The following is a 27,847-nucleotide window of genomic DNA, read 5'->3' as shown; positions in this document are numbered from 1 at the left end:
CTTGTCGAACATGAATTTAGCCATCCTACTCCAGTTTCTAGAAAGGGTTCCCAAGCAAATGCCAGAGGGACATCCATCCGACTTGTGCTTTCGCAAGCACGAGTAACCACCTCGCCCTCTGGCTGGAGGATACTAAGGATAACAGTGCAAGCACAACCCTGAACCCGGGAGGGTCTGCTCCATGGTTCTCCCTGTGACCCCATGTGAAGCTAAGAATGCGGGAGACAGAAATCAGCCGTGCTCGTCCCACAGGTGGGAAGACCACTGTCAAAGCCATCCTCCTCCAGAGAATCAAAGCCCAGAGACTCACAGCTCCCTACGGCTACCAACCAGGCTTTGGTGAAGGGAGAGCAGAACACTGTCCTCGCCTGAGATGGTGGCAGAAGGAGAGAAAGGAGCAAAGGAGTGACATCCACAGCCTTCACGTGGAAAGCTGGAGCCTCGCCACCTTCAGGCGCCTCCTGGGGTGGGCCGAAATTCTTGCTGTTATCAGACACGTGCACCAAGCAAGAAGACGGAGCAGAGCCCTCTACTTTGCTGGCCAGCCCCAGATGTTTCGCGGATACTGACAGGCGCCGGACAGAAACTCAGGGTCCTCTGAGACATGGAAGTGTCCGCCTGGGGAGGGCCAAACATCCTTGGGAGGCTACGCCGGGTCTCACCAACTTTTCTCGTATTCTCCTAAATACTCGCAACACTTAAAGACAACACAACGCACACAGTGTTTGTTGACGCTGTTACTGAATCCAGGACAAGAGGAAAGAGAGAATCAAAATTAAATACAAGATATGGTTCATAACCAAAGGAGTTCCTAAAATAGCCTCCAGAGCTAACATGATTTGGGAGCAGTTATAAAACAGCCTAACTGCAAGGAAGCTTCCCGTGGACTGGACTGTGTCTTGTGGCCCTTTATGCCATGATGATGGCACATCCGTTTCCAGTATAACTGTCCGCTGGCTGAATGGACAACCGACCACAGGTAAGGAAACACGGTACAACTTCCGCGGGGCCTACTTCTAAATATCCAAAGTACCAGTGTGTACTCCTCACTCTCGGATCATAAAATGCCCAGAGGCTACTAACTGACCGCTCCTTGCCATCAGGCTACACTCAAAGTTATTACACATCACCTTTGTGTAAGGAATAGATCACTGTGTCCCAACAAACCACTCCCAACATTTCCATCTCTTTCCACTCCCCTCCCCAACTTTTAGCTCCCCTGTCTCCTTTCCCTCACACACAGAACCAAGTAACAAGTTAAAAACAAACAAACAAACAAACAAACAAACAAACAAAAAACCTCTTTGTGAGTAAACTGTGCTTCTCGGCCAAGTCACCCCATGGAATGCATCCCTCCTCCTGCTGATTTGTAACCTGCTCTGACCCGAGCCGGTATCTGCCTAGCTGACCTCTAAGACCTGGCCTCCTCCTGGGGGCCTGCAGGACTGCAGGGAGAGGCTATCCTGTCTCCCACAGCCCTGACCCCTACTGGCCCCCAGATGAGGGATAGGAGCAGAGCTTCTATGCAGCTTAGAGCCCTTAACAGGAGCTTGGCTTCCTATCAAGGTTGCCTTGTGGCCTCGGCCCTCAGTCCCACAGATATGGATGGTTCCCTTCATCCCCCTTCTGAGAGTCATCAAATAAGGCCAAGTCCCCAGCCTCGGATGCCCCTCGCCTTTGATGTACCCAAGCGGCATTCTCCTCCTCACGAACGTGGGCCTCAGTATCCATCAAACACCTGCCGTAGGTCCGGCCTCACAGCCCACTCAGCCTTCAGGACGGCGTTGCGAAGTTACGACTCATCAGGAACTGAGGGGTGCATTCAAGGACGTACAGCCAGGCACAAAGACTTATAGGCCCGGCCTCTTCCTCGCCGTGCTAGACAGCGAGGGACATCCCATCCTCTTAGAAGACTTCCTCCGAATACCTGTGCTTCGTTAACGAACTCCTCCTTATTTTCACAACCGACAACCCCTGATCTAAAGGTGGGACTGGGGCGCCTGGGCGGCTCAGTCGGTTAAGCGTCCGACATCGGCTCGGGCCATGATCTCAAGGTCCGTCAGTTTAAGCCCCAAGTCAGGCACTGTGCTGACGGCTCAGAGCCTGGGGCCTGCTTTGGACTCCGTGTTTCCCTCTCTCTCTCTGCCCGTCCCCTGCTCTTTTTTTGGGTAAAAAAGTATTTTTTAAGTAGGTTTTTACTACTGACTCATTTAAATGAGATGTTACATGGGTAAAACTCCTAGTTTACAAAGTCGTTTTACGACCAATCATCCTGTCAAACCACCCCCCCCCCCAAAGCCTGGTGAAGTATACACATTGATTTCCTTTTTACAAATGAGTGAATGAGAAAAGCAAAGGGAGCTGGTTGGCCAAGACGGCCCAGCCAGTGAGCGCCGGAGAAATAAACCGACCCAAGACTTCCAAATGCACGGACAACACGTCCTAACGCATGAAAGGCGGCAGAGCATCAGGAACAACGGTGGGGGCCTGGGAGTCGGGAAGACTCACCTTCAGGGGCTGTGCGACCCAGGGCCGTTAGCTAACCTCAGTTTCTTCATCCACAGAAGACTGCTAATAACAGCAGCAACACGCCATCACCGTGAGGATTAAATGAGATAATATATACAAAGCACTTAGCACACGGGTCAACACACAGTAAGCACTCATTAAATGGCAGTTATTTTTACTACTCCCCACCGCCCAGGCAGGGACTACAGAGTGTCCTGAACTCTCTATCTGCCCGTGTCGTGGACACCAGACACAAAACTCTGTATACAGGAGGTGCTTAACATAGGCTGGCAACGAGCGGCTTCCTTATTCATATCCAGCCACCACGCCGCACACGCGGCCGTGGCCAAGACAGCCAGCCAGAGTGCGTCCGCTGCCACTGCTATGCGGGGACACCACGGCCGGGACCTGTGCTCTCCTGCCAGGGAGGCCGGGACCAGGCGCCCCGTCACGTGATGCCGAAGAACAGCTCCCTGACCAACAGGGAGCCCACGAAGGCTGCGGCCACACGTGCAGGCCACAGACAAGATGGCGGACCAGCCTGAGCACACCCATGCCTTCCTCTCCACATTCTGCCTCACACCTCCCTCCCCCGGGGGCTCCGGGGCTCCGCTCCCAGGGCTTGGGAACATGCCTGTCCTTGGTGAGAAGAGCAAATAGAAGCTCGTGGCCTACATCCAGCAACCTCACTGTTTCTCACTTTAAGATTAAAATAATAAACACACAGACATAGAGAGGCTGGAAAGTGCGGGGTGGGGGGGGGCGGAGAATGAAGTGGCATCAGAGCTGCGGCACAAGGACTCACGCAGCGCAGGGCTGTGGTAACCTGGCAACCTGGGAAAGGTGTGTCAGAGTGAGTGGGACGTACGTAGTCAAGAACCAGGGCTGGGAATAGTCAGGGCTGGACGGGGGAAGGTCACAACCAGCTGGCCTGGTTCCTCGCGGTGCTGAGGAGGGAGGGAGGGAGAGCAGAGAGCTCGCTGCCTGCCCACACAGCTCGTGACTCCCAGCTGTGTCCCCAACGCCTCCTAACTGGTGGCCCCGCTGGCACCAGGCTCTCTTCTGCCATCCGGACTCTAGATTCCTCTACCAGTATCCTCCCTGAAATTCTCAGCCATCGCGTCCTTCTGCTCTGATGCCTTCCTTCCGTGGCTCCCCAGTGCCTCACCGAGGCATTCAACGGTTCACGGCCCCCTAGCATCTGGTTTCTTTTTTAAGAATTTTTTTTTTAATTTTTTTAATGTTTATTTTTTTGAGAGAGGGAGAGACACAGCATGAGCGGGAAGGGGCAGAGAGAGAGAGAGAGAGAGAGAGAGAGAGAGAGAGAGAGGGAGACACAGAATCCGAAGCAGGCTCCAGGCTCTGAGCTGTCAGCACAGAGCCCAAGGCGGGGCTCGAACTCACGAACCGTGACATCATGACCTGAGCCGAAGTCGGACGCCTAACCGACTGAGCCACCCAGGTGCCCCCCTAGCATCTGGTTTCAATCCACCCCTCCAACATCAGTTTCCACATTCTCTCATACAGTGCCCTCAGATCTGCCTACCCGCCTTTCGGCCCAAATCCGAGGTCCCTGCTCTCTCAACACACGTCTGCTGAGTGCCTACCGTGGACCAGGCAGTGGGCTAGGCACTGAGACTATAGGAATACCTACGACAGTCTGCTCAAGGTGAGCTCGTGGTCATAGGGCCAAATAAGCCCACCGACACAACACAAATGTGGCCAGTAATCTAGGATTAACAGACACAGAGCACTTACCATGAGCCAGACACTATTTTAAGCACTTTCCAGGCTCATTTAATCCTTTCACTAACCTGATGAGGTAAGTGCAACTATCACCAGTCCCATTTTATAGATGAGGGAACTGAAGCTTAGCAGGTAAAACTTACTCGAAACCACCCTGAGAGACAAACGTCCATGGACATGGGGCGTCCCCGGCAGGGAGGCTGGTGTGGGTGGTGAGGCCGGCAGGGCCATCAGTGGTGACCGCAGTACTGGACAGAGCCCAGTGCGAGGAGGGCCACTGCCCAGCACCCGCCCTCCACTTCCCAAAGAGACACCCCGGAAGTGGGTGCTTCCCACCTGGAAGAGAGAGAGAGGCTCCACGAAGGAGGGAGAAGCTGAAAGGGAATGTGAAAAATCCAAAACTTCCCATTAAAAATGGAAGGAGCAAAGGCAACCCGAGGGGAAGGAATGACGTGAGAAAAGGCAAGGGAGCAAAACCAGGCAGGCTCGGGGGATAATCTGTAAAGAAGTCCAACTGGCCTAAGGTTTCTCTCCCCTTGTTTCTTTCTTGAAAATGTATACCTCTGCTTTTAACGGTTTCATATTCTGCCCCTATCAGTAACGTTTTATTTGAAGAAAATGTTCCACTGCAATAAAAAAAAAATTTTTTTTTTTTGAAAACCACCGCTCACCTTCACTCTTGTCATCCTACAGATGGGAAACTAGAACTGCCCGCGGGCCCAGAGCTAGCTCGTGGCAGAGCCGAGCATAGACCACAGGTGGCTGTGCTGCTGGTGAGCTGTCCACGACACTGTCACAGCCCCCACGGTATGATGGGGGGACAGCGGAGAGAAGGCGGGCTGCTACAGACACTGGCCGCCAAACGGGTCGGGCCTCAGGGCCCGAAGCTGCAAAACGAGGGGTCTCGGGGTCCCTCTCAGGAACATATGCCGATGACCGGGACGTAACCAGAAACATTCGGGGCCTCTGCGGTGGAGGTCTCCCCTCCTGCTGGGGAAGCTGCAGGGCTCTTTCTGCTCAAAGTCATGAGTTGTTTGTTGGTTTTCTTCCTGCTTGGCTTGTTTTGACATGAGGAAGAGGCTAATCCTCCTGGCAAACTTGGGTAATACAACAAGGCAGCAGTCCCCTCCCTGAAGCAACAGGGGCAGCCGGCTCCAACAGGGAGAAACCGGATCCAGGAGTCTGACTGGTCAACAAATGACCTCCCTGTTCTGGCCTCTGGTGGCTCCCACAGGTCCCACTGGGGCTGTCTTCTCTGAAGAGTCACCAGCTCTGGAGGCACATGTGTTTTGATTTCTGCCTCCACCTGGTATTAGCTGGCTGACTCGATCTCAGGAAAGATACTGTACGTCTCCGTGACTCGGTTTCCTCGTCCGTCAAACGACAATTATCCCACAGAGTCACCTTAAGGTTTAAACAAGTTAATGAATAGGAAACACTTAGGACAGGGCTTGGGACACGGTAAAGACTCGATAAATTTAGCTCTTACTATTTTTTGTGTATCTGTAGGTACGACTCCCTGAAACCTAGGCTCCGAGGTGCCGGGTGAGACTAGATGGGCCCTATGCTAAGAGAACCCGACGTGGGCTGGAGTAGACACGGTACCAGATGACATGACACAGGCACGAGCCTAAAGGGATCCAAAGCCTCCTTTAGGGTCCCGGTTTCCTTTCCAGCATTTCAGAGAGAGCCGGAGGCAGGCAGTGTGATGCTTCTTGCTCGTCAGCTCGCTCAGGAAAACCCTGGGACTCAGAAGCAGGCAAGGACGTTAGCACGCCCGCCTCACATTCCCTGCCGTGGTTCCTGCACTGGGGGGCGGCATCTGACTGGTTCCCTACACGGAGGATTCACGGTCCACACGCTTCATTTATACCCTGTGGGAATGCTCCGGGCATTTTCCTTGAGATAAATAGCTTCCAGGCAGCACGGATTTGGGGGGCGGGGGGGGGGGGCGGTTATCTGGGTATTATCTTTAAAAGCCATTTCTGAATATTTCCTTAAGATCTAGGGCCAACCCTGTGGGTGTACATAAGAATTCACCAAACTGCTTTTTCAGAAGGGGTACGTATGAGAGTACAGACTTCTGCCTGGCCCTGGGGCAGTGCGTGGGCAGCCTGGCATTTTCTAGAGGCTTCCGAGAGTGAGATGGTGGCAGATGTACCATTCACTTTCTCGGCCTTCAGTCCAACATCTCTTCAGGTTCTGCGGGAAGGAAAGTCTTGAAGACTCAGGTAAATCTAGAACGGTCCGGGCTCAACTCCTCGTTTTTAGACCACAGCCTTTCTGTCTTTCTAACCCAGCATCGAGCACCAGGCGTGCCTCTCAGCTGGGGCCCGGCGAATACGGGTTACTCAGAATGAGGGCTCTGATTCTCTACCACACAACTCAGAAATAGCCACACTCGTTTTGAGCCAGCTGTGTCTGTCAGATGCAACCGAATCTTTATAACCACCAGGGTCGGTGATAGAATATTCTACTATACTTACAGGGCAACGGGGTTGTCCTGGGGATTCTCTGGTGTCCGGTAACTATAAATAAGACTGCTGAGTTACTTTAGATGTAGATTACTCAGGCTTCCCAATCACCATCTCTCAATCAACTTTAAAAGGGAGAAGATGGGGCTGAGCCTGGGTGGCTCAGTCGGTTAAGCGTCCGACTTCGGCTCAGGTCACGATCTCACGGTCCGTGAGTTCGAGCCCCGCGTCAGGCTCTGGGCTGACGGCTCAGAGCCTGGAGCCTGCTTCTGATTCTGTGTCTCCCTCTCTCTCTGCCCCTCCCCCGTTCATGCTCTGTCTCTCTCTGTCTCAAAAATAAATAAATATTAAAAAATAAAATAAAAAAATAAAAGGGAGAAGATAATGGATGTGCCAACCATCTTTCCCATGTTCCCCTGCAAATCCTCTGCCTCACTGATCTGGTCTCCTTATCATCCCCATGCACACCCACATTCTGTCCCCCAAGCTCATTTCCCTCACTACTTCCTCCACTCGGGTGCCCTGCTCTCTCCTCTTTACAGCACAGAGCCCCCAACCACACTCCAAGGCCACAGGCAAGTTCAAGGAGGCCCGAGAATGATCTGTGTTCCCTCAATCGTTCTCTGCCACTGCTTCACCTGTTGCCAGGGCTGGTGCCTCAGCATTTAATAGCTCTGGCTATTTCAGGTGTGTTTCCCCTGATCGCACATTCTGGCCGGTACCACCACTAACACTCTACGGATTTCTTTCCGAAGTGATGTCAGGCAGAGCCGAGTTCAAGCGTTGGTTTCATCACTGTTGGCTGATTCCAGCACTCCTTCCTCATACCTCATCCTCTTGACTTGGATGTTCCTTAGTACCCCCTTCTTAAAACTGCTATCTTGTTTTTAAGTACATGCCATTACCCTGAGACCCCCTTTCCTGCATCTTTCTTGGCTTTGCTCCCACCTGTCCGGAGGCCAGGCCCCTGCTCCTGTGGCTCAGGTCCTGTGCCCTGGGAGTAACTTCACTACTGGCTTCATCGCTCCCTTCCCCTTTATTTATTTATTTTTAAATGTTTTTTTTTTTTTTTTTTTTTTTGAGAGAGAGAGAGCAAGGGAGAGAGTGTAGACAAGCAGGGGAGGGGCAGAGAGAGAGTGGGGGGGGGGGGAGAGAGAATCTTAAGCAGGCTCCACACTCAGCAGGGGGCCCAATGCAGGGCACAGTCTCACAACCCGTGAGATTATGACCTGAGCCAAAATCAAGAGTCTGATGCTTAACCAACTGAGCCACCCAGGTGCTCCCCCCGTCCCCACCACCTCCCCGTCCCCTTCCATTTAAACCCGAGTTATCATAGGACACCTGCTGGACAGTCTACTTGAATATCCACTGTCACTCCATGTTCAACGTAACTAAAATTCATTCAATAATTCTCTGTTGAGTGCCTACAAAGCCAGGACTCAGTCTGGTCATTGATCAGCAAACCATGTAAAAGTTCGTGCCCGAAGTATCCACTAATGAATGCATGAATAGTTAAAACGGAGTATATGCACACAAGAGAACATTATTCAGCTTCTAAAAGGAAGGAAATTCTGGTGTGTGCTACAACACGAATAAACCTGAAGACATCACGTCAACTGAAAAACGCAAGTCCCAAAAAGGACAACGCTGGAGAATTCCACTTATCCGAGATGCCTAGCGTGGTCAGAGCCATGGTGGCTGCCAGGGCTGGGTAGAGGGGGAATGGGGAGGTAGTGTTAATGGGTGCAGGGTTTCAGCTTCGCAGGGTGAACACAGCTCTGGAGATGGACGGCAGCGATGGCTGCTCAAACACCATGAATGTCCTTAATGCCCTGAGCTGTACGCTTAACGATGGTGAAGATGGTTAAGTCAGACGTTATTTGTCACAAGAAAAAAAAAAAAAGTCCTCGTCGTCCTTGCACCCCTCTGTAAATTGCGCTTCAGTAAAAACAGAAAAGACCCTACCCTCATGGAACTTACGTTCTGGAGTCAAGATGGCGATCATCACGCGCGCAGCTTCCCTCCCCAAATTCTGCCACTTGTGCCGCCCCTCCAGGTTTGTCCTGCAGGCGCTTGACCCCCCCTGCTTCCCCATATGCCATCATCCTTCTTTAAGGCCCTAGCCTTTCCGTCCTCCTCCCGGGTATCACAGTTTCCACCACATGTTAATGTTTGAGGACGGCATGAGGAAACAGAGAAACTCTGTAGTGCCTGGTTCCAACGCAGGCTCTACCACCGGCTCCAAATAACCTCACATTTTTAAGCTTTAATTTCCTCGCCCGCTAAATAAAGAGTTTGACAACACATTCACGAAGGCTGCTGCTGGCTCCAGCACAGGAGAAGTCTCTGGTTCACCCTGCCCCGAGGTCTGGTGTATTCCTCGCAGGCATTCTGCAGCCTGAGAAGAAAGGCCTCATTCAGGAGGGGAACCCAGCCCGGGAGATGACTCCCTCCAAGCGCTCCCTGGCTCTCTTTCCTGCCAGCCTGAACTTTTACTGCTTACAACCTTGTGACTTTGGATTACCTGACCTTGCGTCCTGTCAGCCCTGCACTGCTGCTGGGACCTCTTCTGACCTCACTGCCTGTAACTGGGACAGCCTCGCCTGCTGACACTGGACCCTTCTTCTGTGTCCACACACCGGGCTGCCCTGTGGCCGCACAACCAGGGCGCTGCTGGCCAGACTCTCGATTCTCCCTGGACCATCACCATAGCCCCCCGTGATGTGTCTGCCTCGGCCCTGGTCCCCGCGGTGTTCTCTGAGTTCATCTCTTCTGCTAAGCAGAGGCTGCAGTCTGTCTGTGATTGAGTCATTCACTCCACAAATGCCCACTGTGATGTCTACACCACAACAGGCACCACTCCAGGCAAGACATACAGCAGGATGGAACACAACTTCTCAGGCCGACATATCCAGTGCCAGGACAAACTTCCCCACTCAATGAAGACTTCGACTCACCACTGTCGAATTCTTTCACTCGGCGGGTATTTACTGAGCACTTACTATGTGCCAGGCACTCTTCCAGGCATGCTAATAACACACTGATTTTTGGAAGTGCAGCTTTCTATGTAGTACAACGGTTATGGAGCATGAGCTCTGCAACCAGAGTCTTATTTATGTGACCTTCATTAATTACAAAAAAAAAAACCTCTCTGAGCCTCAGTTTCCCCACTAAAAAATGAGGAGTAATAATAGTAACTAACTGATAAGCATGTCTGAGAAATAAATGAGATAGTCTATGTAAAATGCTTAGAATGGCATATGGCACATGGCAAGCACTTGGATATTACAATTTGTATTTTTATGAGGCCCCAAAGGTGCCAGCACCTCGGTATGCCAAGAACTTCAAGAGTCCCTGTCCCACCCTACACGACCAATATTCCAACAGTGCCTTTCTAGGTCAGTAGTGACAGAATGAAGCTGCAAGCTGAGCATCACTAACAAAGAATAAAAGATCCACGTACAAAGTACTATCTATAATCCCAATGTTTTCATATGGGTTAACCTTGGGGATATCACTAAAGATATGGACACCAAAAGCTACTGAAGGGAGAAGACAGCTGCAATACAAATATCCAACAACATATGAAGAGCTTCCTACAAACCAATGAGAAAAAGACAGGCAACCCAATAGGAAAAGGGCAAAAGACCTGAACAGGCCCTTCTCAAGAGGATATCCAAATGGCCAGTATCATGAAAATGCAAATTCAGAGCAGAGTACAATACTACTTCACGCCCACCAGGCTGAGTGCAATGGAAAAGGAAGATAATACCAGATATTGACAGAGACACAGAGCAGCCAGAACTTGCCTAAGTGGCCAGTGGGAGTACAATTGTTACAACTGCGTTGGCACAATCTACTAAAACTATGATCCAGCAGTTCGTCTCCAGGGTCTATGCCCACGCTGTCCAAACATCATCAGCCACATAATGATAATAAATTGTGGTCTATCAATAAAATGGAATACTACACAGCCAGCAGGATGGAAAGCAGCAATAGCATACAACATGGATGAATGTCACAAACAAAGTGACGGGTGAAAGAAGCCAGACACAAAAGAGAATGTCCACGTCTGTAAAGTTGAAAAGCAGACCAAACTAATCTGTCATTTTAGCAGTCAAAATAGCATTTACCCTTGGAAGGGAGCTGGAAAGAAGCACAAGGAGTTTTCGGTGAGAGGAGGGAGGTGTCTAGTAATATTCTATTTCTTTGCTTGGCCTGCATGTTGGTTATAGGCTATAAACACTTTGTGCTAAAATCTTAGGATTTGTTCACCTTTCTGAATGTTTATGTCATGCAAAAATAGACAAAAAAATAGTTCATGAGAAAGACTAAAAAATAAAAACCCTAAGAAAAATGGCTTGTTTCCCCAGCACCAATAGATTTTTGTGTCTACTATCCACCCCCGAAATATGAAAGACACACATACATTTCTGATCGCGTTCTTATTGCCTTTTAGTAAATGGTAGAGGTTACTCTACAAAACTTTGAAGGCATATAAAATTAACATGTTTTTAGAACTCCAAATTAATTTATCAAGTTTTATGTTCTATGAGACAGAGTTTGAGAATGTATTTGGGTTTTACGGATACATGTTGAAAGATGGAGTAATTTTTATGAGGAATAAGATTTTTTTTAATAAGACAGAAGGGGTAGGGGCCAGGGCGGGGGGGAAGGGAGTGAAAATCGAGAAGACTGGGGAGACCACACAGCCCCAGATAGGCAACCCAGGGCTTAAATTTCCAGTGGCTACCGGACAACTGAAGTCGGTCTGGGCCTGGAAGCCAGATAGTCCAAGCAGAAGCCAAGGGCCCAAAGACAAGCGCAGGATCAGGACGCAAGACGGTAGCTACGATGGAAGGCGGCTCAGTTATGCTGGTGGCCGACTACAAGCTACCAAGAAGTTTTGAAAGGGGTGATCGGCACTTCCTGACCCAGTGCAGGAAATACTGGCTGGGTGTGGGCAGCCTTGGGTACATAAGGAAGTGACTTCAGCTGATCATGGAATAAGAGGATGTGACCCTGGGTGTGCTCAGACCTGTGGCTGGGATGAGCAATCCGGGCTTACCCGGAGGTTCTTTCTCGACAGGGTGGGACTTTCTAAATATACACACATGCATTTGCTCATTGCATTCAGATGTTTACCATCACTGACCGGGACTTTGGAGGCTTTTGGTTTCGACTGCCCTGGCTGCCTACTAAACTAGCAGTAATCTAGAACCTAGTTCCCGAGCCCACAGTTATCACCTTAGTCCTGTATCTGAGAATAAGGGAAGCAGTGAACCTGAATTCCAAGAACATCAGGATCTGCCATATAATCCATCTCCCAGGGATTTCCACCAACCGAGAGAGACCACAAACTCCAAGTTAAAACACAAAACAGGTAACCCCAACATCATTTGTATTTACTCCCTTAAGAAGAATTACCTTCCTAACTGTTTGGCTTGGGCTCATCTAAAAATATATTGGTCTCACTGGAACACATGGAAATTGAGAGCACATGTCAGAGCACAGAGAACACTGAGTGACCTGGGAGCGAGGGTGCCAAATGCATCCAGGGAAGTATCTGTCCATCTTCCCCTGGCTTCTGCCCTGCCACCACACTCCCCGCCTCTTCTCTTACCCACCCCCCACCACCCCAAAACTATAAAAGCTCCATTCACACCTTTGCTCTCTGACATCACAGCTATAGAGTCAGTACTGAAGTCACATGAGAAGAACCTTGAGGCTTGTCCTGAAACGTAAAAAGCCAGCGTATTCCAGAATCCACGCACAGCCATCCTCCCTCCAGGTCCTCATTTGGGAAGACATCGCATTTCCTGGCCTGTCCTGGCCTTAAAGCAGCCTTGCTGGCTGCAGGAGAAGGGTGCTGGCAGACGAGCAATGTGCTCGGCAGCTGAGGCTATCTAGCAACAGGTTGGGACATTTTATCTGGGAAGCAACATCATGTTCTCCAAGGCCAGAAGCATGTTTCCTGTGTTTAAGAGGACTTAGCAAGCACAACTCCGATCTGCAAGGCAGGCTAGACCCTGTCCTTCCACAGGAGGTTTGCTTGGAAGGGCTTCTCTGCTGCACTGAAAGTTCACCTCAAAGATATCAGCATCGAAACATGCTAACACCATAGCTGATTTAGGTGCCCCAGGGACATAACTGCATCATGCTGACTATAAGACTGACCTAGGGTACATGAGCGCTTTAATGGTGGGATTCTATGAGAATCTGTACCATAGAAGGTTTAAGCAACTCCCTGGAAACCTCCTGAACACAATGCATATAAGAATTCTTCATATACAAGAATATATATGAACATATGAGAGTATGTAACTGTAAATGCTAAGGGGAGGGGAAACGGACCTGGAGGACAAAGGGAGAAGGTGGTGGCCAGACAGCTCTTGGTCTCGTCATTTCCAACAGAAGCACAGATCTGGAAGAAATGGCCTCTAAGGGCCTATAAGACTGTCCCCCGTATACCAGGGTTTCTCAACCTCAGCAGTATTGACATTCCAGACTGGATAATTCTTTGTTGTGGGGAGGACTGCCCTCAACATTTAGCAGTATCCCTGGCCTCTATCCACTAGACCCCAATAACATACCTCCTTCTCCTCTGACGTGACAACCAAACATGTCCCTAGACTTTGCCAAAAGTCCCCTGGGGAAATGCCCCTGGTTGAGAACCGATGCTTTAGGCTAACAAATCATGTCACGCAGACAAGACCCCAGCCCTGGCCAAAGTGTAACTGTCCACTTTGGAAAGGGCTGGGAAAATGTAGCCTGGTCATTAATCAAAGCCAGGGCACTGAGGCAACAGCGGCTCCCCCAGGCAAGCTGCCACCATGAGATCTGAGAAGTGGAAGAAGGAGATCCAGGAGGGGAAGATAACCTGTCACCGGCAGACCCCCAGTCTCCAATTCCACGAAACCCACCTCCTTCCAGAAATGGGCCCCAACAGGGCAGAAAATAAGGCACCCAAAGAAATCCCCAACTATTAACGAGCCTTTCGGCCCACCCACGGTCACTCCACATTGTGATTCACTTTAAGTGGAGACAGTGGGCCTCTCAGACCCTTAAAACCTTGTTCAACTGACCATGTGAATGAACTCTTTGCTCCATTCCACAACCTTGACCAAAAGGTATCCTAACATGCCAGATGCCCTAAGAGAAATCCACCAAAGTTCATGTCTGCCCTCCAGGGCCTTGGGAATCACGGTTGCCAAGAGGCATGGAAGAATTTTCAGGCCACGGCTAACATACTGAAGTGAGAATTCCAGACACGTGAGGGAAGGACGAAGGAGCCAGATCCCCAGGGGCAGCGGGGGTGGAGCCAAGCCTCCTGGGGGCAGAGTCAGGGAGATCCTGCAGGACAGGCTGACAAGCTTCCGGGCTCTAGACACGGGAAGATCCCGTATAACCACAGACTTGCCCAAGCAGAGACGACGCTGGCTGCGTTGCTGACTATAAATCTGGTCCACTCGGGCTGCGTTTGGCTCACTACAGGCCAGCCCCCCACCAGCTACACTTTTGCTAAATTTAGTGCTGTTCCCAGCCACCCAAACGACTCCGTTCCTCGTGTCCATTTCAGGTTCACCCGGGGACAGGCGGAGAGGAGCAGGACTCGTTGAGAAGAGATCTGCCCTCAAGTGACCCTCGCCCTTCCCCGCTGAAGTCAGGGGCCCATGGGAGCAGAAGACGTGAGAAACCACAGTTGAAGGTCTCCAGGGCTCTGACAGTGTCTCTGCCCCAAGACGGCCCTCCGAGAGAAGAGGCACCCCTCCAGGAGAACACCCCTCCCTCTGCCCACTCCAGCCCACCTAGGTGGGGTCCCAGATGCCGTGGGCTGCGACGGGTCCTGCTCCCTCAGAAAACAGGCTGGAGTCACTCTCTCAAGAACCATGGGTGAGCTTCAGACAGGCCTGGAGAGAAGGCCCCCCTGTCTTGGAGATAAAAATGGATTCAATCAAATATTCAAGGCCCCCCCCTCAAAAAATTCAGAGGTTAACATAATGGTTTCTAAACCTGATGGCATATTGGAATCACCTGGGAAGCTTCAAAAAGTACTGATGCCCGAGTCCCCCCTCACCCAGAGACTGATGTCATTGGCGTAGGGTGTAATGTAATTGGCCCCGGCTTTGGAAATTTTAAAAGATCCCCCGGCGATTCCAATGTTCAGACAAGTTCAGGAACCAGCGGGTTAAGAGTACAGGTTTCTGCCTTCAGGCTGCCCTGGGGGGACTCCTGACCCAACCATTTCCTTGCCACATGACGTGGCAAGTTATTCAACCTTTCTATGCCTTAGTGCCATCCGCTGGAAAATGCACGTAATAATACGTTAACACCTACGTCAGAGTGTTACTGGGCAGACTTAATGAGAACATCCACGTAAAAGCATACAGAACAGTGGTATGCAATAAATGCTCAATAAATGCTAGGAATCATTCTTCTCGTTGTTATAATGATAAAGAGGGGGAGAAAAGAGAGGAAACCCAAGAGCTGTCTCAATGTTATCCAAATAAGGGTGCCTAGGCCCGAAACTGGGGCTATTTCCAGAACTGGGGGGCTCCACAGGCACCTGCCCTTTGGAAGAGGACCACCCAGTCCCCCTGCCTGTTCTCGCTGCTCCTACCTACCTTCAATGTCCTCTCCTCTCCCATCCTTCTTAATCTCCCCACTCAGGGCCCAGCTCTGCCCACCCTGGTGTTCTCTCCCTGCTCAGGTCTCCAAAATACATCCCCCATGCCGTTTACTTTGGAACTCAATAATCTGTTCCCCTGAACAGCTTCCAGCCAAGTAAGTATCTGCCTGGTGGATGAACGAACATTTTGATATATACTAGTCTGGTCTCCTCCAAAAGACAATGAGCAATTTGGGGGAAGCTCCAATTCTCATGCTTCTGTGTGTTCCCAACGGCACCTAGCACCACCCTGGGCACACGACTCTTGATTAATAAATATTTGTGGAATGGAAACACAGGTAGAGCTAGCAGAACTAACTGCACATCCAGGCTGAGTACCCAGGAGAAGCAAGGTCAGCACCCAAACCCCATGGAATTCTGGGCTTTCCACTCTATCATTACAAGGATATACCACTACAGCATTCCATCCCAAGAGAACCCACCCACCCACCCCCAGGGCCTGTGTGAGTGCTGACGGCAAAAGGGATATTGGGAAAACAGCTCTGTTTCCCAAAGACCCTGCTTCCCTGGCCTTTGACAAGTGAGTCTATATGTCTGGTTATTCCTGACACGAAGTCATCAACCCCCTGATTCCTTAAACACGACAACAGCCAGGCAAAGCCCAGCTCTGCCCCATGGGAGTCTAGAGCAGCTGGCCACCCAACAGGCTGTAAGCCTCTTACAGATTAAAGGTCCTAATTTAAACCTCTATTTGAGGTACGACAAGTGGGTCAGCACTCCGCAGGCCGGTTGGCACAGCTGGTGGAAGGAGAGGCAGCTAGAATCCAGGAAAGACTCCTCTCCTTTGGAGGAAAGATGGAGGCAGAGAATCAACAAATCCAAGTGAAATCACTGAGCTGGGCTGGCTCATTCCACTGTGCCAGAATCTCCCCCAGATCGTGTGAACTCTAACATCCCCACCCAATGAACCATAGAGCAGAACAGCATTTTCAGATGGCCTTCTCCCTGCCCTAACCTTGGTGTGGACATAGCTAAGAAAGTCAAGAGACAGAGAAGTGGCAGGGGGCTGAATACGCTGCACTCCAGGGAATGATACCTGGTGAAACAGAGGGGAGGGTGACCTCTGCTCCCATCCCCTGGTGAGGTTTCCCTGCCCCTCCCACCCCACCCCGCGGCAGGAAACACTGGGCACAGGAGAGTGGGGGCAGGGGTGGGCGAGCAGCCACAGACAAGCCCGGATCACACTGTGGGAGCCTGAATCTGCTGCTCTTTAAAAAAAAAAAAAAAAAAATAGGGGCGCCTGGGTGGCGCAGTCGGTTAAGCGTCCGACTTCAGCCAGGTCACGATCTCGCGGTCCGTGAGTTCGAGCCCCGCGTCAGGCTCTGGGCTGATGGCTCGGAGCCTGGAGCCTGTTTCCGATTCTGTGTCTCCCTCTCTCTCTGCCCCTCCCCCGTTCATGCTCTGTCTCTGTCTCAAAAACAAATAAACGTTAAAAAAAAAAAAATTTTAATAAAAAAAATAAATAAATAAATAAATAAATAAATTTAAAAAAATTAAAAAAAAAAAAGCCCTCTCACACATCTGTCACCATAGAGATGGCCTCCAGGGAAGCGGCTGGAACCCACTGTCTACCCTAAGAGCTGAGAAATCCCTCCAGGACCATTTCTCGAACCCTCCATTTTTGGACCCTGACCCACAGTAAGAAATAAAGTTTACAAGGTGACCCTGTATACTACATGTGAACTTTCTGAGACACAGATATGTAAGCATATAATACTATGTACTTATACATAAATATGAAATGTATAAAACTGAAACAAACTTTCACAAAATCATACTCCTCTTTACCACATTCCATGCAGTCTAATATTTTCTATTATGACCTTTAAAAAAAAAAAAAACGTTGGTCTCAACCCATTAAACTGATTTTACTCCCCATTAAAGTGTCTGGACTTGAAGTCTGAACACAACTCTGGGAAAAACAGGAGGGCCTCTTCTTGAAAAAAATATCGTATTGTATTGTACTGTATTTTAGACAGAGAGTGTGAGCAGGGGAGAGGGGTAGAGAGAGAAAGAGAGAAAAATCTTAAGCAGGCTCCACGCTCAAGGGAGCCCGATTCGGGGCTCGATCCCACGACCCTGGGTTCATGACCTGAGCCGAAATCAAGAGTGAGACGCTCAACCAACTGAGCCACCCAGGAGCCCCCCAAAAACGTAAAACTCACTCACACACTAACCTCTTCACAAAGCAAAATCCCGCTAAGCACATGAATGGGGAGGAAGGGGGGGGAGTAGAGGGGAGGAAGAGCTTGCATCGAGCAATGGCTGTTCCCAAGGGTCCCCGACCCTGCTCCTTGCTTTGCTCTGGATGCGGGAGCTCAAGGGCACTCCCCTTCCACCTCCGATGGTTCCTTCCGTTGCTGGCCAGCATCAAGCATGGCCACGCACAGGGCTGGTCTTCAACCTTGTTCACCAGAACGAAGCACGGCCTCACCGCACCTCCACGGGACGAACTTCCTACGACACGCACAGGCAGAAAAGTCAACACCGTGCTGCCCATGTCGGGTTTTTCAAATCTCCAAATATCCTACCTGTGTATCAGATACACTACAAACTCCTGGCAGACGGGAAGTCTGATTAATTTATTTTTTAACTGAAGGTACACAGATACTCTCTTTACAGGAATTTTTTATGACAAGGAGAACAGAACAATCCAATTTCAAACTACCCTCAGCCCAGTCTTTCAGCTTTTTCAAGCAGCCCGTGAAATCTCGCCACCTCCTCCTCCAGGCAGCTCGCGGATGGATCGGGACAGCTAAGGAGCTCTTTGGACCCTGTACCATGGTAACATGAAACTCTAATGACTCCCTTCCGCAATCGCTGTTCCCAAAAAATGCAAACACTGCCTCTCTATATCTGTAATTACTGCTTGGCCGGGTGTCTGCGTTGGAAGCCGCGTCACAGAAAAAAAGTTAGCATAAGCATCCCATAGTCCAAATTAGTAAGTTATAAGGGTTCATTTTTTTCCCCCGATTTTTTTCCCAGGTACACTTCTTGTTGTCCTCTGCTAAATGGAAGAAACGCTGGATCTCTCCATTTACGTCAGTGCACAGAGAGACCTCTCCCCTCTTCTCCACGGCTTCCCTGAGCTCATCGGGGTCACGACTAGGCCTGCCGCCCGTCGGTGGCCTGAAAACCTGGAATGTGTGCATCAAGGGAAAAACAAGTGCCTCCTACCCATGATGAGATCTCAGCAAGAGCACGGACAGACCCCCGGCTGACAGCACGGTATTGTAACTTGGGATCTGTGAGTTCTCTGACGGCATAGGCCAGACCACGTGCTATTATGATATTTTTTTTCTTGGAGAAAGAGACTCATTTGCATGCAACTCCCAATGAGTACTGGTGCAAAAGAGCTTAAGAACCACCACCACCAAATTCCTAGGAAGTTGGTAGAGGCCCTCCGGAGACTGCCCTTAACTCTGCAACACGGAGGCCCACTTTCTGCCACATACACCTCCTCAGAGCACACCAACTACTTTCTCCCAAGCAGTCATTTCTTCCTTGACCCCCGGGCCTTTGCACTGCCTCTTCGGGTGAAGGCCTACTCCTTCAATACCCAACGATTAACACATACGTAATTACTGAGCACCTGACAGGAACGAAGCACCTCTGAGGATTCAGCTAAGAGCAAGATGGACAAGATCTTCTTCCTCATGTTCCAAGAGACATTTTCCAATTCCCAACCGCCCCCTCTGGCTAGTAAATCCCCTTCTTGTACTCCGTTCACATCCCTTTTATGTTCGTCTTGTATTTTTAGCATGGGTGCCTGGCACCTTCACTAACCATTAGCTCCCTGAGGACAGAGACCCTGTCCCATTCACGCTGGCATATTCCTTCCTGTCCCATTCCCACCCCACTCCATTTGGAACGGTAGACTCTTTCACCCAGGAGGCCCTGTACAGATGTGCATCAACGAACAGATGCCGATGGAGTAGTGAGTTATCTAAGTAGCAAAGACCGGTCCGCCGGGGGACAAGCCTTGCTCGCCAATGTAGGGTCCAGGGACCACGAGAGGTGGCCCACGCAGCAGAAAATACCCAGGGCCTCTGTTCTTGAGACGGTCTGCGGCTCTCCTTCCAGCCGCTCATCTTTTAAATTGCGTTTCTGGTCACAGCAGTCGGAAAGTCAACTCCAAGCGAACACATCCAGCTGACATACCTCCTAGACTGTCAACACGGATGAAGAGCAGACCTGCACAGACAGTTTCAGCATCTAGGTGAGCTGAAGGAAGACATCCCACGATGCTTTAAAGATGTATCACCACGCTTTAAGAAGACAGCTGGCTACTCCCGCTACCCTGGCCATCTTTTCCAGCAACCTCTGCCAGCCCACTTCCAGAGCAGCACCTGAGCACAGCCATCTACCGCACAGCACGGCGGTGCCTCACGCAGCTGCCACTTTGCTACCTGTCAGAACCAGACGAGGCATCAAGACTCATCAAGCATCAACTACACTGCTGTTCTCCCTAATGCCACTGTGACACTGTTAAAGAAATGGCTGTAGCAGCTACCAAAGACATCTGGATACCGGACTTTGCCGTCCAACAAAGGTGCCGAGGTCAGAGAATGATCTACTCCCCAACATCATTCAGTCCGTAGATACTGGTGAAACCCAACCCTGTTAGGTACCAGGAGCAACAGAAAAGAGGAGACCCAGTCCTCAACTGGATGAGAGTTATAGAGACAAGGTTAATACAGAAGAACCAACAATCCAACAACCGTGTTGGATGAGGCAAGTACAAGATCCATAAGGACGAAGAAGAAATGATTAGGATGTCTGTATTTCCTCTTATTTGAAAATAGGGAATTAAATCTTATTGTTATTTGACATGTGAATCGACACCAGTGAATTCTTTCAATTTGTGTGCCCGGTGGTCACTGTCACTTAAAGGTCCAGGGGGCATCCTGTGCCTGAGTAGGAGATCCGAACACAAAAGAATGGGCAGTGGTACCCCCAGCTGACTGTGTACTTTCATACAGTTTACATGTACCTGGGGAAGCAAATTTAAGGGTACCATCCTCCATACAACAAATAACAGCCCTCTGTAATGAGAGGGTGAGGGCTACAAATCATCTGACCACCCGGTCACTGCTTATCTCACAGCAGAGTCCCTGAAAGAGGTGCTCAACTTAAAGAGGAATCACATGTATTTTTTTTCAAGCAGAAAACATCACAGCTCCGAAATCTGCTGACCTCTTCTACAGGGAGCGCCTGTCGGTAGAATGCCACTTAATGAATGTCTTTAAACAAATATTTAATCTGTCCCTTCAAGGTAAAGGTGACATTTAAAAACTGGGTAAGAAAACCTTTACTTTTTGAAAGAGACTTACGTCACAGAAAGAACATCTTAAAAGCAGGCGTTTGGAAATCGTTTCCACCATTATGTGACGACGTTACCGCGTTCAAGGTAAGGACGTCATCTCCAAAATGCCGTACCTACGCACACCCTTGCAGCAGGATGTTCAAACTGGGTTTAAAATGACCCAAGGAAATGAATGAAATGCAGCGTTTCAGGGGTCTTGAATCCATTTATAAGTTGCACCCATGATCGCCTCTTTATAAAGGGGTCTCTTTCAAAATACCCTGACTTCAACTAGGCCTTCAAACTGCTATGCTGCAAAAATATGACACCACACGGTGACGTGCACTCAACCGAACGGTGCTTGCTAAAAAAGAATCCTCCTTGATCATTCATCCCGTTTAATTCTTCAACCACATCCACCTATCTCTTACACGTGCCAGGCACTGTTCCATGCTGTGGAAATACAGCAGTGAACGAAAGTGACAAAAGTCCCTGCTCTCGTGGAGCTCAGATTCCAGCAGGGAGAGAGGGAAAATACACGAAGTAACAGAAATATTACAGTGTGTCAAGTGGTGATGGCACTCGGGAGAAAACACCGGAGGGTAGGGATACAGGAGGCGCCAACAAACGTGTGGGTGCGGAGTGGGCACCGCAAGGCGGGTATCTGGTCACAGGCCCAAAGGAAGTAAGACTCTGCCGCAGGGCTATCTGGGAAAAAGAGTCCCAAATAGAAGGACCTAGAACAGGAAATGCCTAGTTTATCTGAGGGGCCGCAAAAAGGCCAGGGCGGCCAGAACAAAGTCAAAGAAGGAAGAGCCAGTAGGAGATAAGGACACAGAAGATCACGGAGGCGTGCATTTCCAACACGGGAGCCACTCACCGTGGGAGGCTGTGGAGCCCAAGAAACAGAGCTAATCCAAACTGAGATGTGCCATGAGCGTGACTTCGTGCGAATAACCCTGTAATATCTACCAAAAGTGCAAGTATTTTTGACACACCGGGTTAATTAATTCTGTTTTAATTTTTTTTAACGTTTATTCATTTTTGACAGAGCGAGACAGAGCGCGAGTGGGGGAGGGGCAGAGAGAGAGAGTTTAGACACAGAATCCGAAGCAGGCCCCAGGCTCGGAGCTGTCAGCACAGAGCCCGACGCGGGACTCGAACTCATGAACGGCGAGATCATGACCCGAGCCAAAGTCGGACGCTTAACCGACTGAGCCACTCAGCCTCCCCGCGGGTTAATTATTAAAATGAATTTCACCTGTTTCCTTTTCCTTTTCCAATTCAGCTACCAGAAAATGTCAAATTACACGTGTGGCTCCCGTGCGTAACTCACATTATATTTCTGTTGGACAGTGTTTATAAGCTATGGGGTCCTCTACACCACACCAACAACCACGGCTTTTGCTGAGCAAGACAAGGAGCTACTGCGCAGTTGGAGCATGGCAGGGCATGATGTGGCTTCTGTATCATGGGATCCTTCTGCCTACTGAGGATTATATAGCCTGTAAGGGGCAAAGAAGAAACAGGTGACAAATGATGGTGGCTTGCACAACAGCGAAGACAGTAGAAGCAGTTCTCATGGGTCACATTCTAGATATATTTGCAGGGAGAGTCAACAAGAGTTGCTGATGGACTGAATGAGAAATGTACGAGAAAGAGCTAAGTCAAGCATGACCATAGGTATTCTGCATGAGCCACTGGAAGGATGGCATTCCCATAACCAAGACGGGAAACCACAGGAAGAATATATTTGAGTGGGAAAATCAGGAGTTCAGTTTTGGACTTGTAAGCATGAAATGCCTATTAACATCCAAGTTAAAAGGTTAAGTAGGCAGATGGATACACACACAGCTCTATACTTCAGGAGAAGGGCTGGGCTTCAGACAAATAATGGGGGGGGGTCACTAGCCTATAGATTTTTTAAAGTTTTTATCATGGAAAATTCCAAACAAAAAAAAAACCCAGAAGGAACAGTACAAGGAACCCCTAGGTACACATCACCCAGATCTAGCTGTTAACAACTCATGGTCAATCTTGTCTATCTCCCAGGATTACTTTGAAGCAAATTCTAGAAATCATTCATGCAGATTGTATTTCAAGCCATGGGCTAGGAGAGGGTGACAGAGAGAAACAGAGAAGATAGAGAGGAAGGGGCACATGTTTTGAGGTCAAGAGAAGAGATGCCACAAAAGAACAGCCAATGAGACAGGCACAAAACCAGAGATTCATGGCCTGGGAGCCAAGGGAAGAAAGCGCTTCGAGGGAAAGGGTCCGACCAGATGTGCCCAACTGCCGGAGCTACTAGGACTGAGACAAAGAAGCCAGGGCTAGATTTAGAAACATGGTGGTCACGGCTGGCTTCGTCAAGACCACCTTCACCCAGAGTTGGGGGGAATCAAGAGAGGAAGTGAAGGCTGCAAGGACCAAAGACTCTCTGGGGACAGAGAAAGGGGCAGGAACAGGAAGGGTTGGAGTCAAAGAAGACAGAAAGAACAGCACATGGAAGCAATCCAGTAGAAAGGGCGCACAACTGGCAATGCCAGGGGGAGAGGGAAGCTCTGCGAGAGCAGTAATGTCCTGAACGTGTGAAGGGGTGGGGACGGAGTGTGAGCTGCCCTCCACCAGGACCAGGAATGGCTCATGCTGGAGGAAGGCAGAGAATACACTGCAGCACAACTTCCTTTAATTCTTTTTATTTTGGGGGCGTCTGGGTGGCTCGGTCGGTTGAGCATCCGACTTTGGCTCAGGTCATGATCTCACAGTTCGTGAGTTCGAGCCCTGCCTTGGGCTCTGTACGGACAAGCTCCAAGCCTGAAGCCTGCTTCGGATTCTGTTTCCCTCTCTCTCTCTCTCTCAAAATAAACATTGAAAAAATTCTTTTTATTTTGTATTTTATAACATATATAATGTATTAGTATGGCAACGGCATACTGTATAGAAATTATAAACACACAGACACAGCGATCCGTTCAAAAATTTTAACCAACACAGCCATACGATCAAAATAATTAAAGACTGCTTAATTGGAAATAATAAAAAAGTATTCTCAAACTCTAACCTATGAATCCTTCGGTGACAGGAATTATATATATCATGGTATATTTAATATACTCTGTACTATTATCTTAAGTATACGATAAAATACCTAGGAGAGGTGAAAGAATACTAGTCTTTATATCTGGGAATACATTTAATTTATTAACGAAGATTTTTTTCTTAAAGGCTCAGATGCTAATTCGTGAACCGCAGCGTAGCTGCATCCAAACTGCAAATGGAAGAAAAAAATACAAGAATCACAGACCGTTCTCAAAATCAGAGGGTCACAGGGACCCAACACAGGTCTGATTATTACTTACACAGAGAGATGCACATAAGTTAATAGCTTTATTAGCAAGACAGATCCGAACAGTAGCATCAGAGTCTGCTTCTCAGACAGCAAGGCTAGCCAGGACTCGACTGTGCGGCAAAGAAGAGAAAACTGGGAAAGTGAACCTACCTAGGCAGGTGACCTCATCAGACTGGACAAAAGTCCCCAAGCAGCCTGACCGTCACAGAGTCACAGAAACAGCCAACCTGCTCAAAGAACGTGTCGGCACCACTTGGTATCTGCTGAGCCCTTCAACATTTCAGAGCACCTTTCAGATGTTTCATTCGGCCTCTCTACCACCCCCCAGGGAAAGCAGCCTCTCCATTTTAACTTGCTTAGAGATAAAGACTCAAGGCCACAAGTGTTCACGGATCCACGCCAAGTCCGTCGGCGATACTCCTAGACTCCCGGTCACATGGCTATGAAAGATGCCTCCCACAGGAAACATACCCGACTTCTTGGATAGTTCTAGAAGCACTTCTTATCAGCCACATAAGTGACCACACAAGAACACGAATACCAAGCCCTAGAACACAGCAGATCTGACAGCACACAAGTGACCTCGTGGTCACCCAACTCAGCTGGGGTGAACACGTGGGGCAAGAGACAACAGGTGGACCCAAACCGCTCTCATGTGGTTGGACTGTAAACTCCCAGGACGCTCTCTTTCCACAGCTGCATGCTAAGAGCCCGGCAGAGCGCCTGGCACGAAGCAGGCTGTCCAGAAGCACTTACTGAAGGAGGGAATAAATGACTAGTTATATTAAACCACAAAGACAAAAAGACAAGAAGAATAATGAAGTACGCTCAGGAATCACAACACGGTTCAACAGAACTCAGGAAAGCTGTTGATGGCAGCTGAAGGGAGACAGAGCAGGGCAGCTAAATAAATCTAAAAGGCAGAACTGCAAAACATAAATTATTTTAAGCATGCCCATAATCTTTATTAACAGACAACGTGAGATTAATCATCAACTAAATGAGATGTGTGGATCTTGTTTGGAACTGGATTCAAACAAAACTGTTAAAAACCTGAGACCAGCAGGGAAACGTAAACACTGGCGGGGGGTCGGGGGGGGGGGGACCAGTGATATTTCAGGGGGATACGACAACTGGGTTATGCTTTAAGAGAGCCACACTGGAGAATTTATGGATGGAACATGATGTTTGGGATCTGCTGTAAAAACAAAACAAAACAAAACAACAACAACAAATATATATATATATATATATATATATATATATATATATATACACACACACGAGAGAAGTAAAGAATAGGTGAATAGATGGGTGGGGTACAAATAAAATCAGGCTACATGTTGATTACGTGTTAAAGCTGAGTGACAGGAACGTGGGATGTTCTCACACTAGCTGTATCTTCACATACATGTGCAATTTCCATAGTAAGAATTTTAGAGGGTAACCATCATCTCAAACTACAGCTAATTTCCCCACATCTGCCCCACTGCAGAGAAATGTGGTATCATGGGGGCCGTACCCGGACACGGTCTTTTGAAGAGCCACAGAATGGGGCTGAGACGTGTCTTTTCTGTCACTGCCATCGTGTGCATCTGGGACTCACCTGCTTCGGCTCTGCTTTCACCCTGGGCCTGGGGACTCGGCCGTGCTTCCTCTCACAGTTCCCACTCTCCCTCCCCAGTCTTCCCCTTCCCTGCCACAGGCTGGTTCTCCTCCCCACCCCACCCCCACCCCCCGCCCTCTGCTTTCCCCGATGGTGCGGGCTGCCGCTGTCCTGCCACCTTGTCCTAGGTCATTCTCCTCCCTTCCCATGGTCCCCTGAGGCCCAAGGATTCCCATTCCCACAGGGCGTTCCCTCTTTCCTTAACTGCACCCACACCACCCCGGCCACGCTCGCTGCCGTGAGCTCCCCTCTTCCTCCACTTGCCTACTCAGATACCTCCCGCACACTTCTGGGACGCACCAAATCAGGACGGGTCAACCAATTAAGCACGTGCACACCTACAAGTGTGTCAAGCACGGTACCCCACGCCAGGATGACGGCAATGAACAAGACAGATACGGATACGCTCTCCAGAAGCCTAGATTCCAGTGCAGATCATATTGAAATGGGTTCAACGGTCCCTGTGCCTTTCAGACCAGACTGCGAATCCTTTCTTTGCCTTGGCAGCCTCTGAGCTTCGTACAGTGCCCCACGCGTAACAGACCCTTAATAAATATCTGGTAAACAAATATTTCCCCAAGTCAGTGCACCAGTGTCAACATCGGGTCAAGTCCAAGCAGGACAGGGTCACCCTAAGCTCTACAAATGAAAGGTATTTAGAGAGGGCTTTTGACGAGGACCCTTTCTTTTTTTCTTTCTTGGGGGGATGAGAACAGTCAGAGAGCCAGCCTCTGGGGACAATGTGCGGAGGGAGGTGTGAAGGAAGACTCCCAGGGCCAGGCTTACCAGTACCGGCTAAAAGCAGCTCTGAGTGTGCTCAGCTTCTGGCTTGCTATTCTGGGTTGTCTGCTCCCTCCTCCCACTGCCAGCCTCCTCCCTTCCAGCTGCAATGGGAATAAACCTCAGTCACCCCCACCCCCCAACGCCGTTCCCAGGACGTGGTTTCCTCTGGCCACGAGAGTGTCTCACTTCCTATCCCAACACAGACCAGCAGTGATGCAACTGCTGTGCGGCTGTCCTGTAGTAGGGAGGGGGGAGGGGGGTGGCTTGTCCTGTTCCTAACCAAGAATTTCACCAAGACTCTGGTTTGAGGACCGGGTCAAAAGGGTGGAAACCTGGACACAAGAGGACACCGTAAGTGTTGGCCGCAGGAGCCCTGAATACTAATTCCGGACCCAAGCCAGCACAGATGCACACCCTACGAACCCCAAGCCAGAGGGCCTTGTTCTGACAGAGTGGATGAGTGCCAGGCTCAGGCAGACAAACTAGGCTCGGCTGCAGGCTCTCTGCAAATGCATCTCTAAGGGCCCTGGCACTACAAGGGGCTGTGAGGCTGGAAGTGACAAATCAAAGGCATCGAGGGAAATATGAAATATGAAAATGAAAGGGATTTCCCAGATACAGGGTGGCTATCTTTGGGTTGATTCCAGTAATCTACTATCTCAACTGCCATATCACCCTCTCATGGGATAACACAGTAAGGCCCGATGCAGAATCTTCAAGAACCATAGGACTCTGAAATGGCCACAACTAAGCATCTCAGTGGAGATCTAAGCACTTTGTTGGTCTACGGCACAGTTTCTCGTAGAGGGCAGGACAGTGTATTTCGGGACTGCGGGTCATATGGTTTTTGTTGCACCACTCAACTATACCAACCTAGCGGGAAAGCAGCCATAGACGATACATAAACAATGGGCACGTCTGGGTTCCAATAAAACTTTATTTACAAAAGCAGGCATCTGACCTATGGGCTGTAGCCTGCCAACTGCTTGGTGACTGGGAAAACCTGCTCTTCCCGCATTTCCACATTCCCAAGAGGGACAAGGGCCACACTCCCTCTGGAGGGCGCCCACCCACTTTGGAGACAGGGGTCTACCCAAGAGAGCAGGCGTCCATTTCTGCTACTCCTTCCCACAAAGCATCAGAGAAATCTGCGCAGCTCGGTCAAAACGCCTGCCCGGCACCAGAAACCTGGGCAGAGGTGGAGAAAGCTTTGGATGTCAAATCCGAAGGCTTTGGACATGGAAGAAAACCAGACCGCTCAGACTAGGCACTAAGTCCTGGAAACGGAAGTGCCTCACCCGAGACCACGTAGCTGGCAGAAGCCTCC

The sequence above is a fragment of the Lynx canadensis genome, chromosome F1 (genome assembly GCF_007474595.2).
Source record: "Lynx canadensis isolate LIC74 chromosome F1, mLynCan4.pri.v2, whole genome shotgun sequence".
Taxonomy (NCBI): domain Eukaryota; kingdom Metazoa; phylum Chordata; class Mammalia; order Carnivora; family Felidae; genus Lynx; species Lynx canadensis.
Note: the sequence above shows the minus strand (reverse complement) of the source record.